The sequence below is a fragment of the Vipera berus genome (genome assembly GCF_964194415.1).
Source record: "Vipera berus genome assembly, chromosome: 1".
In the NCBI taxonomy this organism is placed as follows: domain Eukaryota; kingdom Metazoa; phylum Chordata; class Lepidosauria; order Squamata; family Viperidae; genus Vipera; species Vipera berus.
In genome coordinates, this window is record NC_138202.1 from 261,052,561 (window position 1) to 261,068,183 (window position 15,623).

General features: G+C 38.9%; 1 protein-coding gene across 3 annotated transcripts in view; it reads left to right on the plus strand.

Annotated features, from left to right (window-relative positions):
• Positions 1-2,900: 2,900 nt before the first annotated feature.
• PKIB (cAMP-dependent protein kinase inhibitor beta) overlaps positions 2,901-15,623 on the plus strand; it is an 81,136-nt gene continuing 68,413 nt past the window's right edge. For 2 of the 3 annotated variants that reach the window (XR_014025465.1, XM_081320311.1), the window contains exon 1: positions 2,901-3,119. The gene's annotated coding sequence lies outside the window, so the exon portion shown is untranslated. Of the gene's footprint in view, positions 3,120-3,696; positions 3,774-15,623 lie in introns of all 3 variants that reach the window. The other variant, XM_081320312.1, reaches the window with a different exon arrangement.

A 15,623-nucleotide genomic window follows, 5' to 3' on the forward strand; every position in this document is an offset into this window, starting at 1 on the left:
CAGACCCACAAATACCTTCACACACAAGTAAATTGTTTTTGGACTCTGAAAAAAGGTTATCTTGTGACTGCCATCTTCCACTACAAATTAAGGAAATGTAGCAAGTTTGCTGAAGAAGAGGAAATTTACTAGAGGAACAGATTATCACACATGCAGTGTGACAAATGCAATGTTTTCAAAACAGAATCATTGTGTCTGATGTGCAGTTTTAATTCAGATTAGTCACAAAAGATTAAAAGAAGAATGCGCAAACAGGAACCAAAATATAAAGAGACAAAAGTAACTTCAGTATGAACGACAGGGAAAGGAAGTTTTTCCTATCAGCCAGCTTCCACTTTTCTAGCCCTAGGGAAGTGTCCCATATTTGGTGGGGTTTGCATTCACTTTTTCTATTCATTTTCTTTCAAGGCCCCTTGTGAAAAAAATACACACTTTCAGACCAATCACAAGCCAAGGAAGTATTCAGCAAAATTATCTCTTATTATTCTTTTGCATGACCATACTTTTCACTCTTTTTATTACTTGGAGCAGGACTGATGCCAATTTTGCCAATTCTGGGCCACTGGTGGCTTCTCAGTGGTGTCAATCACAGCTGCCTATTGACAGCTGTGTCCTTTCCCTGCAGCATCAGTGGAAGCCAAAGCTCACTCATTATCCATTGCTCCTTCCCACTTTTCTCCCTACACTGTACTGGCTAGCCTGACAGATCATGGAAGGGAGAAGGTAGGTGAGCTGAAGTAGGAGACAGTGCCCAATGTTCCTTGCATTGTGTCCTGTGGATTGGGCAACTGGCTAACTCTGCCTACATTCACCAAGCCCTGACTCCATGTACAATGAAGAAGAAAACAGTTGGTTTTCTCTCTGGGAAGTGAAGCTCAGTGGGAAGAGAAATCGAATCAGAGACTCCAGCACTCAAGTTTCTCTTAACATCTTCCTTTTAGATCAAGAGTCCCCAAACTCTTTAGCTCAACTAACGAAGTTTCAGATGGTTCATCAACCCCCCAGACAGTTATTATATGAATTATTTTTTTAAATAAATACTATGTTAACTAATAGAACTATGAATAACGATAACACTGAGGCCTGGAATAGTCTCATTGATAATGACCGCTTTGGGGAACATTTCAGGGAATAAAAAAGATCTAGACTTTGAAGGCTGAGGCAAGGCTGAATACGAAGTGGGAGTTCAAAGCATAAGAGCTCCCCATTTTCCCCTCTCCTTTCTGTGGGGAGGGTTTAACAGCAATGAGTTTTGTGGATATCTCAGGCCAAGTCTTTGGTCACTTACTCTGCGGCTACTTGGATAGCATTTCCTTGCTTGCAAGAACTTTCCCGTCACCAGAATTAACACTCTTCCAAAGCAAGAAGCAAAATAGCATCGTACACATTGTATATTGCTCTACTTGGGACTATGGGGTCTGGGTTGGTGGGGGAGCATGGGAACTCATTTCTATGGTGACCATGCCTTCAAGACTGAGCAGCAGCAGTTTGATAGGCAGGCTCACTCAAGCACTGCCCCACAATCCAGTATGTGGTATGACTGGTAGCTGTCAGCCACGAGTTTTGGGATGGAGGCAGATGGCATTCAGTCTCTACAGGCAGTCTTCAATTCACAACCATTTATTTAGCGACCATTTGAAGTTATAATGGTACTGAAAAAAATGACTTGCAAGCAGTCCTTGCACTTAAAATCATCGCAGCTTCCCCATAGTTACACGATCAACATTTGGGTGCTTAGCAACCAGCATGCATTTACAGTACAATGATTGCAGTATCCCGGGGTTGTGTATTCACCATTTGTGACCTTCCCAGCCACCTCCCAACAAGCAAATTCAATGGGAGAATCCAGATTCACTTAATGACCCCATGATTCACTTAGCAACTTCAGTGATACACTTAACAACCATGGCAAAAAAAGGATGCAAAAACAGGTGTTACTTAACAACCACTTTGCTTAGCAGTGGAAATTCTGGTACCCATTGTCATCAGAAGTCAAGGATTACCTGTAGAGCAATGAGATCATGAAAGCCTTAGATGAATTTGTGATGAACAGAGAAGAAGGCCTGCGAGCAAGGTATCAGAATCAGCCTGTGAGGGGGATTTTTTTGACCATATCCTGCAGGCAACTGAGACACCAGGGGAAGAGGGTGGTCCCAAAATACAACTGTAGAACGCAATTACTGTGTCATGCTGGGTAACCATCTCAACAGGCATCAACATACCACATGTGTCTCACCTGTAGGAGGTGCGCTCCAACAAAATGCTCCTTTGAAGAGCAGAGCTCTTAAGACTGCCACCAGGGAGCTTCTCTTGCAGCCAGGATGCTGCATGGGACATAGGACTCATTACCGGCGGGTGTACAGCTGTGGTCTCAAGCAGCTTTTCTGCCACCATACACATACAGAGCGGTAAAATTGTCAACACTGTACCTACGCCTTCAGAATGTCTGAAGCGAGTCCCGCTGATTTCAGTGGGATTTAGACGTGCGTAACACGGCAAAGAAATTAGTTGGGATTTGTTTTAGTTGGGCTGACGTTTCAGAGATATAAAAGACTGGAGTTGATCTTCGCGCAATTTGGCCATAACCTATACTTTTGAATTCTCTCTGGAATGGCTCTTTATCCGTTCCCAGATCTCTTCCAGATTCCCCCAATACCGGGAAACAGAGCCGCTTTAGATTTTTTAAAAACCCCGTTTCTACAAAAAAAAAGGGGGGGAAGAGGTTCTGAATTCCCTTCCATCTGTCCCGCCGTTTCCCCAGATCTATACCGTACGTAAAAATCCTCCTGGGAAGAAGATGGGGAGGCGGGCGGGAGGAGAGAAGCCGGCAGAAAGGTTTTCATCGGATCCACTAAGAAGCCACCGAGCCCGTGCGCCCGCCTCCATCCCTTCCTCCTCCATCCCTATCGCCAGCTGCCGGTAGTGTATGACCGCCTCCTTCCTGGTTGTTGGTTGCGAGGCTGCCTATCCAGGCGGCGAGCGGTGGGCGCTGGAGATCTTGCGGCGCAAAGCGAAAGCGGGTCGGGGAGTGCTGTGGCGGGAGCGCGTCTCGGTGCCGCTGGCGCCGTTCCCTCAGCTTTTGCTTTTTCTTCTTCTTTTTCTTTGGAATCGACAAAGCGGTAAGTCCCGGACGACGTTTTCCCCTCTTAAGGTTGGGGCAAACCCCAAAGTTTTACTTCATAAATTGGGGGGCGCGGGGGCGGGAGGGGGGTGTCGAAGCACCTACGCGAGGGCACCGTGGAGATCTACTTACGCTGCTCCATCTCCGTCCAGTATCTCTTTCTGCTTAAAAGAATAACGCCACACGTAAGCGCCTTTGAAGCGAACTTTACCTTCCCTCCTTGCCTTTGCCCGCTTCTTGTTAGCTGGAGGACTTTGACTTTTATTATGCCTACCCACTAATACAGTGTTTTTCAACCTTTTTTGGGCAAAGGCACACTTGTTTCATGAAAAAAATCACGAGGCACTCCACCATTAGAAAATGTTAAAAAAATTTAACTCTGTGCCTATATTGACTATATATAAAGTAATTCTCTTGAATAGGAATCAAATAAACACAAAGAAAGTATTTTATAATTACTTTTCAATTTTTCCCACGGCACACCAGGCAACATCTCGCGGCACACTAGTGTGCCACGGAACAGTGGTTGAAAAACACTGCACTAATAGTACCGGTAGTTGTTGTTTCTGACTCAGGAGGGGACTAACAAGCTGGGAGCTGTCGAAAAGGGTCAACTTTCCGGTCAAAGAATCCCTGAAGAAGTAGAATACAGGTAGTCCTCGACGTACAACAGTTCTTTTAGTGATAGTTCAAAGTTACAACGGCACTGAAAAATGTGATTTATGACCATTTTTTCAAAGTTACGACCTTTGCAGCATCCCCATCATCATGTAATCAAAATTCAGATGCTTGGCAACTGGTTCATATTTATGACTGCCACTGTGTCCTAAGGTCAGGTGGATCACCTTTTGTGACCTTCTGACAAGTAAAGTCAATGGGGAAGCCAGGCTGACTTAACAACCGGGTTACTAACTTATCAACTGCAATTTTTCACTTAACAAGTGTGGCAAGAAAAGTCATCAAATGGGGCAAATGTCACTTGACAAGTGTCTCATTTAACAACAGAAATTTTGGACTCAATTGTGGTCGTAAATGAAGAACTACGTGTATCTTTGCCACAATCTGTACACCTACTTTTGGGATGCTGGGTGGGATTGGTGTTCGGTGATCATGCCTCCTGTCTGTGCATACCTGAGTATTGTTAACCTTGGCTAGAAAGAGGGTGTGTTTAAACTAAAGATGTATTCTATCCGGTGGGAACATTTTAATTGCAGGTTAGACACCATCAGGTGTTCATCATATAATTTTTCAAAGGAAACCTGCAAGGAAGCCATTAGGCTGCCTTTCTTTAATGCATTTGTATGAATGTGAACGCATTTGTTCGGGCTAAACCAAACAGTGGCTTGTTTAACTTCAGCATAATGTGCTGTGTGATCCCAGTTATTGTTTACTTAAAACCACAGCTGAGCAAAGAGTAGATTAATGGAATGTGAGATTTTATGGAATGGAGAACTTTGAACTTATGAATTGTGCATAGTTTCGTGCCATCAGAAGCTTTCTGAACTACTGCTTTGGGAATGTAATTATTCACTTTTAGACTGAAAACTTTGCACCAAAATAATAATAATAAATAAATCACAGGGTGGTAGATCAAAATAGAAGATAACAGCTTATTAGCATGTGAGGTTTAATCTATAGAGCTGCAGGCAATTTCTAGTGAATCTAAATCATAAGACCCTGAGCTGTACAAACTTAAGCACCAATCACTGTGCCCCCCCATCCCATTTGTTTTCCTCCTGTTTTAAAAGTCTCTTGCCTGATGAAGGGTTCTGCTAAAACTGAAAGCTTGCATCTATTTCAGTAGCTCCCAACCTTTTCTTTGCCCCACATTCCTAAGAGATGTTTGATTAATGTTTGCACCCCCTACAAAAGTAATTACAGCTCATCATTAATGAACACAAACCACTCTTTTGTTGTACGCCCTAAAATACCATCTTGTACTCTCTGGGGGTACAGGGATCCCAGGCTGTGAAAATTTATTGATCTATTATGAAAATTCAGTTGGCTTAATGAAGGCATTGCCGAGGTGGATTTATGACCTGGATATATTTATAATTTATGGTAAAGGAATAGGACTGTACATGATCAGCAACTCTCTTTTTAATTCTTTTCAGAAGGAGGGACATTTTGCCCCTCAGTATGTACAATGTCACATTTATGGCACCTGAAATAACAAATGTATTATAACACAAGCTGGGATGAGAGACAGTTTATGCCAGAAGACTCAGTTTATTTCACCTGTCTACTGATAATTGGCCACTTGGCTATCAACTAACTCAGAGTTGCTGAGGAACAGCAGCTAAGGAGTGAGTTGGAGCTACCAGTTAAAACATCTTTCCGTTCATGTCCCAAGCTATTTACTCTTCAGTTCACTCCTCTGATCAACTGATAATGTTCTGCCTTGGAGGGTGGCAGGAATGGCAACGTTTTTTAGATGGGATGTGTTTTATTTCATTTATGTAAACATTGCTAGTAAATTCTAGACCAGAAAATGGGGGAGAGATAATAATAAGGGACAGCAAGGCTGGTGATCAAGGGTTATGCATGTCCCCATTCAAGCTCCCCTAATCCAGGCCTTTAAATATTAAAATCTTTATTTCATTATAATTGTTGTGATAAAAGATGTCATCTAGTGTTTTCCTGTGCATCAGGCAAAATAATGTTTATTTAAAAGAGGTTTTGTTCTGTAATATTTTCCCAGATGAGAATATAGAAAAGCACTAACAGCAGCATTGGTGCTGCTGATATATTCTCAGTTTTCCAGGAAAAATAAAAATTGGCAACTGCCAGTGGGAAATAAGTATGTAATTATTTTGATAAGTTAGGTCTATTCTGAAATAGTTAATATGGGGAGAAGAGCTTTTCTCATAAACACTCCAGGAAAAAAAAATCAGTTCCCCTTCCACCCATGGCCAACCCAGTGAAAGGCTAAAATTTGTTGCAACTCTCTAAGGACTTGTTTTATAATTAGCAAAAATGCTTCGTGCTCATCACCATTTTGCCTGGAAACTCTTTAATTATCATGCTGGAATGGAAGCCAATTCTATTTATTGGATTGTGTGAGAAATATCAGTTTACTATTGCTGAAAAGCACTTTCTTCTATTTGCCTTTTCTTGTTTATTTTATTCTACCTGTCCCATCTTGAAACCTGGTACTTAATTACTTAATTCTGTAACTGTTGATCATTTGGATATAGAACAGTACCATCTGTTTTCAAAAAGGAAATAAAAAAGCGGTCTGGGTGACTTTGGGCCACACATTCTGTCTAAGCTCAATCCACCTCACAGGATCATTGTGGGGAAAATAGGAAGAGGAAGGAATGTTAGGTATGTTCACCACCTTGAGTTATTTATAAAAATAGTAAAAGCAGGATATAAATAAATGAATAATGCAGCAATTCAAGAAAAAAATTCTTTAGAAGAATTTTGAAAAACTATAAGACACTTAACTTGAGTGGGGAATCTTAAAACAAATCATCAAAGACTGGATACCTTCAGAAAGTACAGGAACCTGACTCAATAGAAAGCAAAACCCACAAAATAGCCAGGGAGTATATTGGAATGACATATCCAGTGCTTTTTTTGTAAAAGAAAAAGGTGCCGGAACTCACACATGTCATACAACCCACCTTGCCTACCCTACAAGGTTCCATCCAAAAAAGGTGCCGGAACTCCGTTCTGAGCGTTCTATGAGAGAAAAAGCCCTGGACATATCTTAGAAAAAAGAATATTTTCCTGAGCAGCTAGAATCTTTAACAGGAATACTGCAACATACTACATATCTCACTTCTAAGTTCCATATGTTTCTGTAGCCAGTTTGTATAAATCTCTTCTGCATGATCAATAGAGGAAAGTAAAATCTCCTTCAACATAAGCTGTCCACTCACTTTTCTTGGCAACAGCTTGAAAGCAAAGAATTTCCTGTGCTTTGTTTATTTACAATAGTAAAATCTTTGTGGGAGGGTCCTATCCACCATAGAAGTAGGATGTTTTGTGGATCTCTATTGAGAAATTTCACTTCCTTCTTTTACCCAGGATTATTTGGAGGCCATTACAAATAACGGCCATTTGTGTGCATGTAGTAATCTTGCCAGAGTAACGATACATTGAAATAATTTTCCACAGCTTTTTTCTGTTTATCCATTAATGGTTGGGACATTGGATTGGAGGTTCGAGACCCAAATGCTGTCGTGGAGTGGGGTGAGCTCATGTCCTTTGCTTCAGCTCCTGCCAGGCCCATGAAAGGGGCCCCAACTGGATGTCCTCTGGCAATGATGAACTTTGAACTGTCACTAAACAAACTGTTGTAAGTCAAGGACTACCTGTAGTTAGCAGGATTTTGAGGTGGATTATGCTGAGAGTGACTGGCCCAAAGTCACCCAGCCCATTATTCATGATTAAGGCAGGACTAGAACTTATAGGTTCCTAGTTTCAAGATCAGCACCTTAACCACTATGGCAACTGGCTCTCCTGATTGGTTGAATTGATCTGAAAAAATAGATCAATTTTAAATCAATTTGAATACATTTGAGATCGATAATTGACCCTCAAAGAATTGAGGCAGTCTGAATTTCCATTTAGATTCAGACAACTATCTTATGTGCATGTGCAGGTAGGAAGTGGCTGCAACAAATGATCTAGCTTCAAAATAGCCCCATTCCTTTTTCTTTTCCTTACACTTTATATAAAAAGGTAAGGCTTTTTTTGTCCAGTTGTGCCCACTTTGGAGCCACTGACCATGACTGTGGATGGGATACTCTATGTACTGAAATACTTTTCAGTGTCTGAATCAGATAATTTTAGCAGACTAGACAAATCAAGCAGCCAAAGCTTTCATTAAGTCGACACAAATATTTGTAGAACTAATCACATGTGTATGGCATTATGACTTGTTCAATAAGTTGACTATTGTTGTTTGTAATGCCTTAATGAGCAAATGGGCAATTTTGTTGCAATAAATCATCTGATCTGTTTTCTTCTTCTTTGACTAATTCAATTGCATTGCTGCTCTTGGCTTCTAAAGTGTGGCTTTGGAAACTTGCTGATTCTTTTTTTTTTCTTGGGATTTGCTTTAATGGCAGGTAAAACCATTGCATGAAATAATCAAATCCTATTAATAAGCAATGTTTAAAGTAATGTTTTAGCCAAGTTGAGCTGGAAATATCTTGGAAATAGACCAGGAGCACCAAAAAGATTGTTAAGAAGAGTCTTAACAAAGACAAAGCTGAAACAAATTGGGAGTACCTTCAAGGATCACTGTATCTCATGAAACTTCTGTAATGTGGCAGGATTTGTCCATATTAATTATATAAGTATACCTCTTAAATTACTGTTTATATTCTTAAGAAACTGCAAGAATACACTTGAAGGGTAGAAAAGGTTGAAAAGTTACTTTTGAAGGGTTGTCAGAACAATGATAAACATGGGAGCCAGTTTGGTGTAGTGGTGAAGGTGCTGACATCAGGAAATCAGGAACTGTGAGTTCTAGTCTCGCCTTAGGCCTGAAAGGTAGCTGGGTGATTGGACCAATCATCCTCTCCCAGTCCAACCCACAGCACAGGGTTGTTGTTGTAGGGAAATAGGAGGAGGAAGGTGTATTAGAGATGTCTGCCACTTTGAGTTACTTAGAAAGTAATAATGTTGAGATAAAAATCTAAATAAATAAATAAAATAAAATCCAGTAGAATGCCCAGCCTCCCTGGCTTGTCAATTTAGGTTTGCCAATGCCAGCTGAAACCAATCTTGGGAATTTTTCCTCTCTGCTAAATCTTTGCATTGACTTAATAACCGCTAATTAAAATTAATTGCCAGCAAAGTAAAGCTACCCACATGCAAACACTAATTGACCCTTCTCTGCATATACCAATTTCACATATAGATCCATATACCGTAAATTCATGCAAAAAATAAACCCCATGTGTATGCACACAGATTTATTCTGCTCCATTTGTTTCACCTGAATCATTAAAAAAGAAGGTTCGTATGCTGCTGGATCAACTGCTGCATATTAGAACTGCATATGTTATTCTTGGCTACATTCATAGTAATTTTAATATATTAAGACATCGTTGTGAATTTGGAGGATATGGAGTTTAGCTAGAGCTGCAGATGTGTACTATAAAAATCCAGGCAAAGAATGTCAGCAATGGCATAGAGAAAATTCTGCTTCCTGTGGTCATTCTCAGTTGTACTGTCCACATCTGTGTTGACTGAAAGAATGCAACACCAGAAAGTTTGTAGCAGTGGAATATTGGTATCTCTCGCTTGTCAATATCTTTTTTCAAACAAGGAAACAAGGAAGAAGACTTTCAAGCCATATGCTCACTGTTTTGTTCTGTTAATAACATTTTGCTTCCCTCACCCAGTTTTTTCCCCAGTGTTATATTTATCAATTCTGAGCACATGTTGATCATTTAATATTGATCTGTGTAGTTATACCTTTATTGATTAGTTTAGCAAAAGAAAGAAAATTAAGAAGGTGGGACACAGCAAAGATAAGATGATGAGGCAGCTGCACCGAGAAGGGATGAGAAAAAAAAATGGATATGGAGTGAATAGGAATTCTAATAATAAATAAACATTGAGAGCATTTCCTGCTGCAATACCCTTAGAAACTCTACTTTGGAATATTCTGAGCACTTGTAGCAATTGAGTGTTAAATGTCCAGTGAGTACATTTCTTGGCCTTTAGCACTTCCTCTTTCTTTTAGTTGCTTACGTCAGGATGTGTGTTTTCCCTGATGTGAAACTCTTTAGAACTTTTGATTCGGGAAGTGGTATATCTTAGAATAACCTTCAGCCATTTCATAGTCCAGTACAATTGGCAAATATTATTTTCTTTGTTTTCTAGGGAGTGATTAAAAAAAGGAATAACTGTAGCCCAACTGCTTGGAATTAGATTTAGAGAATGGCTTTTATAATAAAGCTTGACTGAAAAGTCCCACTCATTTGGCTATCTCTAGAAATTGTCATTTGTCTGCTCATATCTGTACTCTGAACATCTGTGTTGCTATGTATTTTTTTTGCACTTTTTCATTTCATGGAAAGGTAAAAAATTGCATGCTTATTGTATGTTACATTATTATTAGTCGATGAGCTCTTAGTACTTATGACAAATTATACATTGTATATGTTTTTTCCCCAAATAAACAGGACTTAAACATTTGAGATTGTTCTTGCTGTGACAAGTTCATTTAAAGCAGATTAAAATGAACATTAGGTTTCTAAAGTGAAGAAATATTTGTCATCTTCTAGTGTGAACCCAGAATATTATTGACCTGGATCTGATGTATGTTCCGAGGGTTCCTTGATGTTTTCTAACTTGGTTGTTTTCTTGCAGACGTTTCATTACTCAAACTAGGTAACATCATCAGTGTTAGCACTGTTGAGCACCAAGGACCCCTCATTTCAACCATGAGCTACAAATGTTCTCCTTTATTGATGTATATTCTGCATTTTTAGTCATTTATTAGGCATGGCCTCAATAGATAAATTACTTCCTGCTGTTCTTTTCATTAAAATCACAGCTGTGTTTGAACTTTTCATGGAATCCAGCCCAGGTTGTAACAGGACATTGAAAAAACAGGGCTAGAGAGGAAATTCTGAAACCAGAAGTAAATTTCCTAAAAGAGGAAAGCACTTAGGAAAGTATTCCATCAAAGAATCTCTATCTTATACCGTAGCTATCACATTTGCTACCATGTGTAGGGTGCAAAAATCCAGTCAAGCCAGCAGCAAAGAATGTTTTCTGTATTTCATTCCAGCTCAAATATGACAACTACATTTGAATCACTGTCTATGGGTTTATACTTTACATAATAATAACATTTACATGTTTCCTGTAAATCCCAGGAGTAGAACTGGAAATAACCAGTTTGTTAGAAGAGCAGAAATTGTAAAACTAACCAATGTTCCATTCATTCACACAGGGTACAAGTGGAATGATTTAGACCACAATTTTACCAAAGTTTCCACTGCTAAGCAACATGGTTGAATTTTGCAACTTTTCCCCCCCTTAGTTGTAAAGCAAATCACTGCTATTGTTAAGTGAATGAAAGCGAATCTAGCTCCCCCCATTGACTATTCATTGGAAGCTGGCTGGGAAAGTTGCAAATGGTGATCACAGGATTCTTGGACACTGTAATCATGGTGAAAACATGGTGGTTGCCAAGTGCCCAAATTTGGATCATATGACTGCGGGGATGTTGTGATGGTCGTAAGTGCAAGGGCCAGTTGTAAGTCACTTCTTTCAGTGCTGTTGCAACTTTGAATGATTGCTAAACAAATGGTTGTAAATCAAGAACTACCTGTAATATACCAGTGGTAATCTAGCAAAGATTAATGAATGAACAAAAAAACAGGACTCATAGGCTCTCAGTGTTTGTTACTTTTCTAAAGGGGTTTCAACTTTTCAAACCCTGGCAATAAAAGTAGTTGCTGTTATGGGAAAAATAGGAGGAGGAAGGCGTGTTGGTGTGTTCTCTGCCCTGAGTTATTTTAAAAAATAATAAAGGAGGAATGAAAATAAATATAGATTTGGAATGATTTTGTTTTGTATATAAAGTTAAGAAGCTGTCAACAGTGCCCATTTATTTCTGGTTTCATGGCACCAGTTTGATTTGGTTTGGCTTGGTTTAAAGAAATTAGACAACACAAATGGTGAGGGGATTATCAATTTTGTCTTCTTTTTGCATGATGGGACTTTTTTTTTAATTCCAGGATCCAGAGGGATTTGGCAACAGGTCTGAATTCCCCTGTTGACTGGTTGGGTCTTCTGGGTAGCTGGTAGTATCAAGCCAATCTTGCAAAGCTAAGTAGGGCTTAGTACATCAATGAGAAACTGCCATTAAATCTCAGGGCTGTAAAATAAATTGGAAGTTTTAACAAAAGCATTTGGAGATAAAACAGTTTCTGTATTTTTCCAAGAAAACTATATGAGGCATGCTTTTGAAGTTAGCGGGAGCTTACCATGGCTTGACCAAGGTCAACTTTTTATCAGTCAAGAAAAGGAAGGGTCAAAGAGAAAATGACAGCAGGCCATCATCCAGCAGGTTTTGTGGGAGACTGGGGAATAAAAATGGACTGGCGTGGAATTTTACACATCGATTGCTCTCTGTTGAAAAGCTTTTCTGACTTTCCTCCTTTAATAGATTTTTATAGATAAAAATATATAGTAGAAAATGTGGGTCTTACAGACAGAAAGCAGTATTGACCAAATCCTTTTATTTTTATGACTAAGGCAACTTCACAGGAAAGTCTTTCCTTAATTTAATAATTCTTATTTCAGCTTCAGTTTTAATTCTCTCCTTTTTAAAGGAAAAAAAATGGGCTAAAATACGGTAAGATAAAGTTCCTTTCTTTCTCAAATATTCCAGTTCTTATTCTTAAAAATGGGAAGAGGAGATGACAGCCACAATCCAGAATGCAACATCTATGGGGAGACTTTTAATGTTCTTCTCAGCAATCACCTTTCAAATTAGCTTACAGAATTTGAAATGATCTTTTGGGAGGAAGGTGAGGAATATTCCTTGAAAAAAGGTAAAATTGACCACTGATGTATTCAGTTGTTGTTCCAGGCAATGAGGGTATTAAATTTGATTGCTTATTTACCCAAGGGGTGTTCAAAAAGGGGTAGTTAAAAAAAGAACACAACTACTCCATTGAAACCCCACTTTTTTCTGTAACATATCTTATAGTGACAGAATGCAGTGATGAGATGGATTACTACAGGAGTGAGGGAGTGCATTCCAGAAGAGTAAGAGGCAACTTAGCCCAGATATTACACGTGAGGAAAAAGGGTGAAAAGGGTGAAGACAGCCCTTCCTTAATACTTCACAGAGTTTATTGTAGATATAGATAGCAGAGTCCTCACTCTGGCAAGATTTTGTCTATGTCAACTCTACAAATGAGCATGGCTGCAGCCATTTTTCCTACTCATTTTCTGTTGCCATATAGAATGGAGTGGGGGGTTGCTCAGGTGCTTCGCTAGTCAAAATAATCTTTTGTCCCATGGGAATCAAGGTCATCGGCTGCTCCCGAGACTGCAGGCTGGGCATTACATAAAAAGCCCACCAAGAAGATGTATTGGGGAACGTAGTTGCTTGCATAGTTCTATGGGTGGGATTTTTTAAACTTTGTATTGGGTAATTGTTACTTGTGTATCCAGGCTTGGTTTCACTTTTGACGTGCCAATACTTTGTAACTAATAAACATGTTATTTGAGAAATTTGCAAGCCTCGGAGTTCTGTATTATTCATCTCTTGTCTGTCGGAACCATGACAGTCTATAGGTATGGAAAAATAAAGCACTCTACTTGGAAGAATTGCTATGTGTCATTCTTGGTTTTGGGCCTAATAGTTATGATGCAATAAAGATAGTCAGTCTGGTGTTATAATTCCCGTAAATTCAAGCCATTGTGGTCTGTGGGAAAATTATAGTCCAACACATCCAGGGATACCAGAATTCCAGGCACAGAGTAACAAATATAACTTTTGTGTCCGATTTTCAGTTATGTTTCTGCACTATGTCAGATTTTATAAAACAACCCTGTCCTAAAAAATATATTGTGATATCTTGCTTGTATTTATTTATTTGTTTATTGTCCTTGCGTGGTGGACAAAATCTATTTAAAGCTGTGAACTTACAAGATTTAGAAGACTGAAACTGATTTGTTTTTGTTTCGATTTTCACACTGTTTTCACTAACACATATTTTGTGTTATTGTACCTGCTCAAAAAGTGTTCTATATCTGTTCCTTACAGAATTTCTTTCGGTATATTTGTCAATATCCATGATGTTCCATAGTAATTGGACCAAAAGTGACAGTATAGACCAGGGTTGTCAAATTGCCAGCCTGTGGGCCAGTTGCATCATGCAGAGGCCACACCCACCCCAGGTCCGGCAATGAGAAAAAAGTCATGATACATCGCGATACATCACGTGACACGGTGAGTTTGACACCCGTGGTATAGACCTCTCTGTAAAATGAGAGACCAAAGGATGCTGATGTTGCTTCAGTGTCAAAAATCAGTAACATTTTCAACCCATGTGATATCTCTAAAGTAGTGAGATTTATAAAATAAATATCTTAAGCTAGTGGTGTTTTGGTTTCCTAGTTTGGGGGTTAAAAACTGTCACTGTTTTCTTTATAAATATGAGTAATTGAATCTTAACTTTATTAAAAAAGAAGATAGAAGCTGGAATGCTTAAACTTCTAGTTTAACTATTGCATTGTTTCTGCATATTTTTAAAAAACTATCTTCATTATAAGCATGAACCATGATTTTGTTAACTGTAATTTACCACAGTGACATAATTGTGAGCTACTGCGATGTATAACTGGATCAGTCCAGCAACAGAATTCACCCATTATGATAAAACAGGGCTTGTATACCATAATATGGTATGGATGCCACAATTGGCCTAATTCAAACAATAGAATAATCTCTCTCTAGTTCACTATGGAATAGAAAAGAGTTATTTTTTTTCAATAAGCTTCTATAAAGGCAACCATTCATTTTATTTTTTGTGGAGAGATATTCACAAATATCTTCATTCATGTATGAATCTGCATAAATATAATATGTCATACATATGGGTCCCTGTATTTGTATATTTTGAAAAGGCCTCGTCCTGATGTTGCATGCTTCTTTAAAATATCAGCCAGATGATTTTGTACTCTGAGAATAACAAATATTAAAAAATTCAGCAACACCAGCATTTTTGTTCTTTGCTCTTAAAACACCACCTTTAAATGGCTTCCCAGCAGCTGGAGAACGCCTCTGAAAGCTTCTGTTTAATGGAGACTCTGGAGGAGATATATGTTCTCTGCTAATCTGTTATTAGGATTTATTTAAGTCTGCCTGGAAGATGGATTGTGTCTATTACTGATCTGGCCCTACTTATGTAAACGGGTGGAAAGCTCTTCTCTGTTTGCAAATTAGCTAGAAGTTGTGTCTGTGCTTATGAAAATGCATATGGTCTCTGAGACATTATATAAAAATCCATAATTAAGGAAGGCAATTATATTTGCCTCTCAAGGGTTAAGAATTTTTGGTGATTGAATATTTGCTTTGAAGGAAGTTAAAAGCTTAAAAGGAATTGAAGATACTGTAAATGCATGTATATCTGTATCTTGAACAAACAGTGACTTTCTTTGTTGGCAGAATGTTATGAATTATTTCCATTTTTCCTTTAAAGGTAGATATCAGGTGCCTTTGTTCTACTCATTTCATTTTGTGATGGGATTTGCACCTTGCACTTAGCCATCCTATGGCTTGTTTGGTTTTAGATTAGAGAGCTTTGTAAACCTAGGGTTAATCATCCAAACTAAGTGCCAAGGGCTTTATACAGCAGAATGTGCCGGGGCTATGAACAAAAAGCCTTTAATAAGAAACATATGGCTTTTCTCCAGATTTTTAAAAACTAGCATTCACCTGTTGTTCTGAAATAAAATTCAGATTGTGATACTGATTGTTAGCTTCCAAGGACTGGCAAGTTCTGGG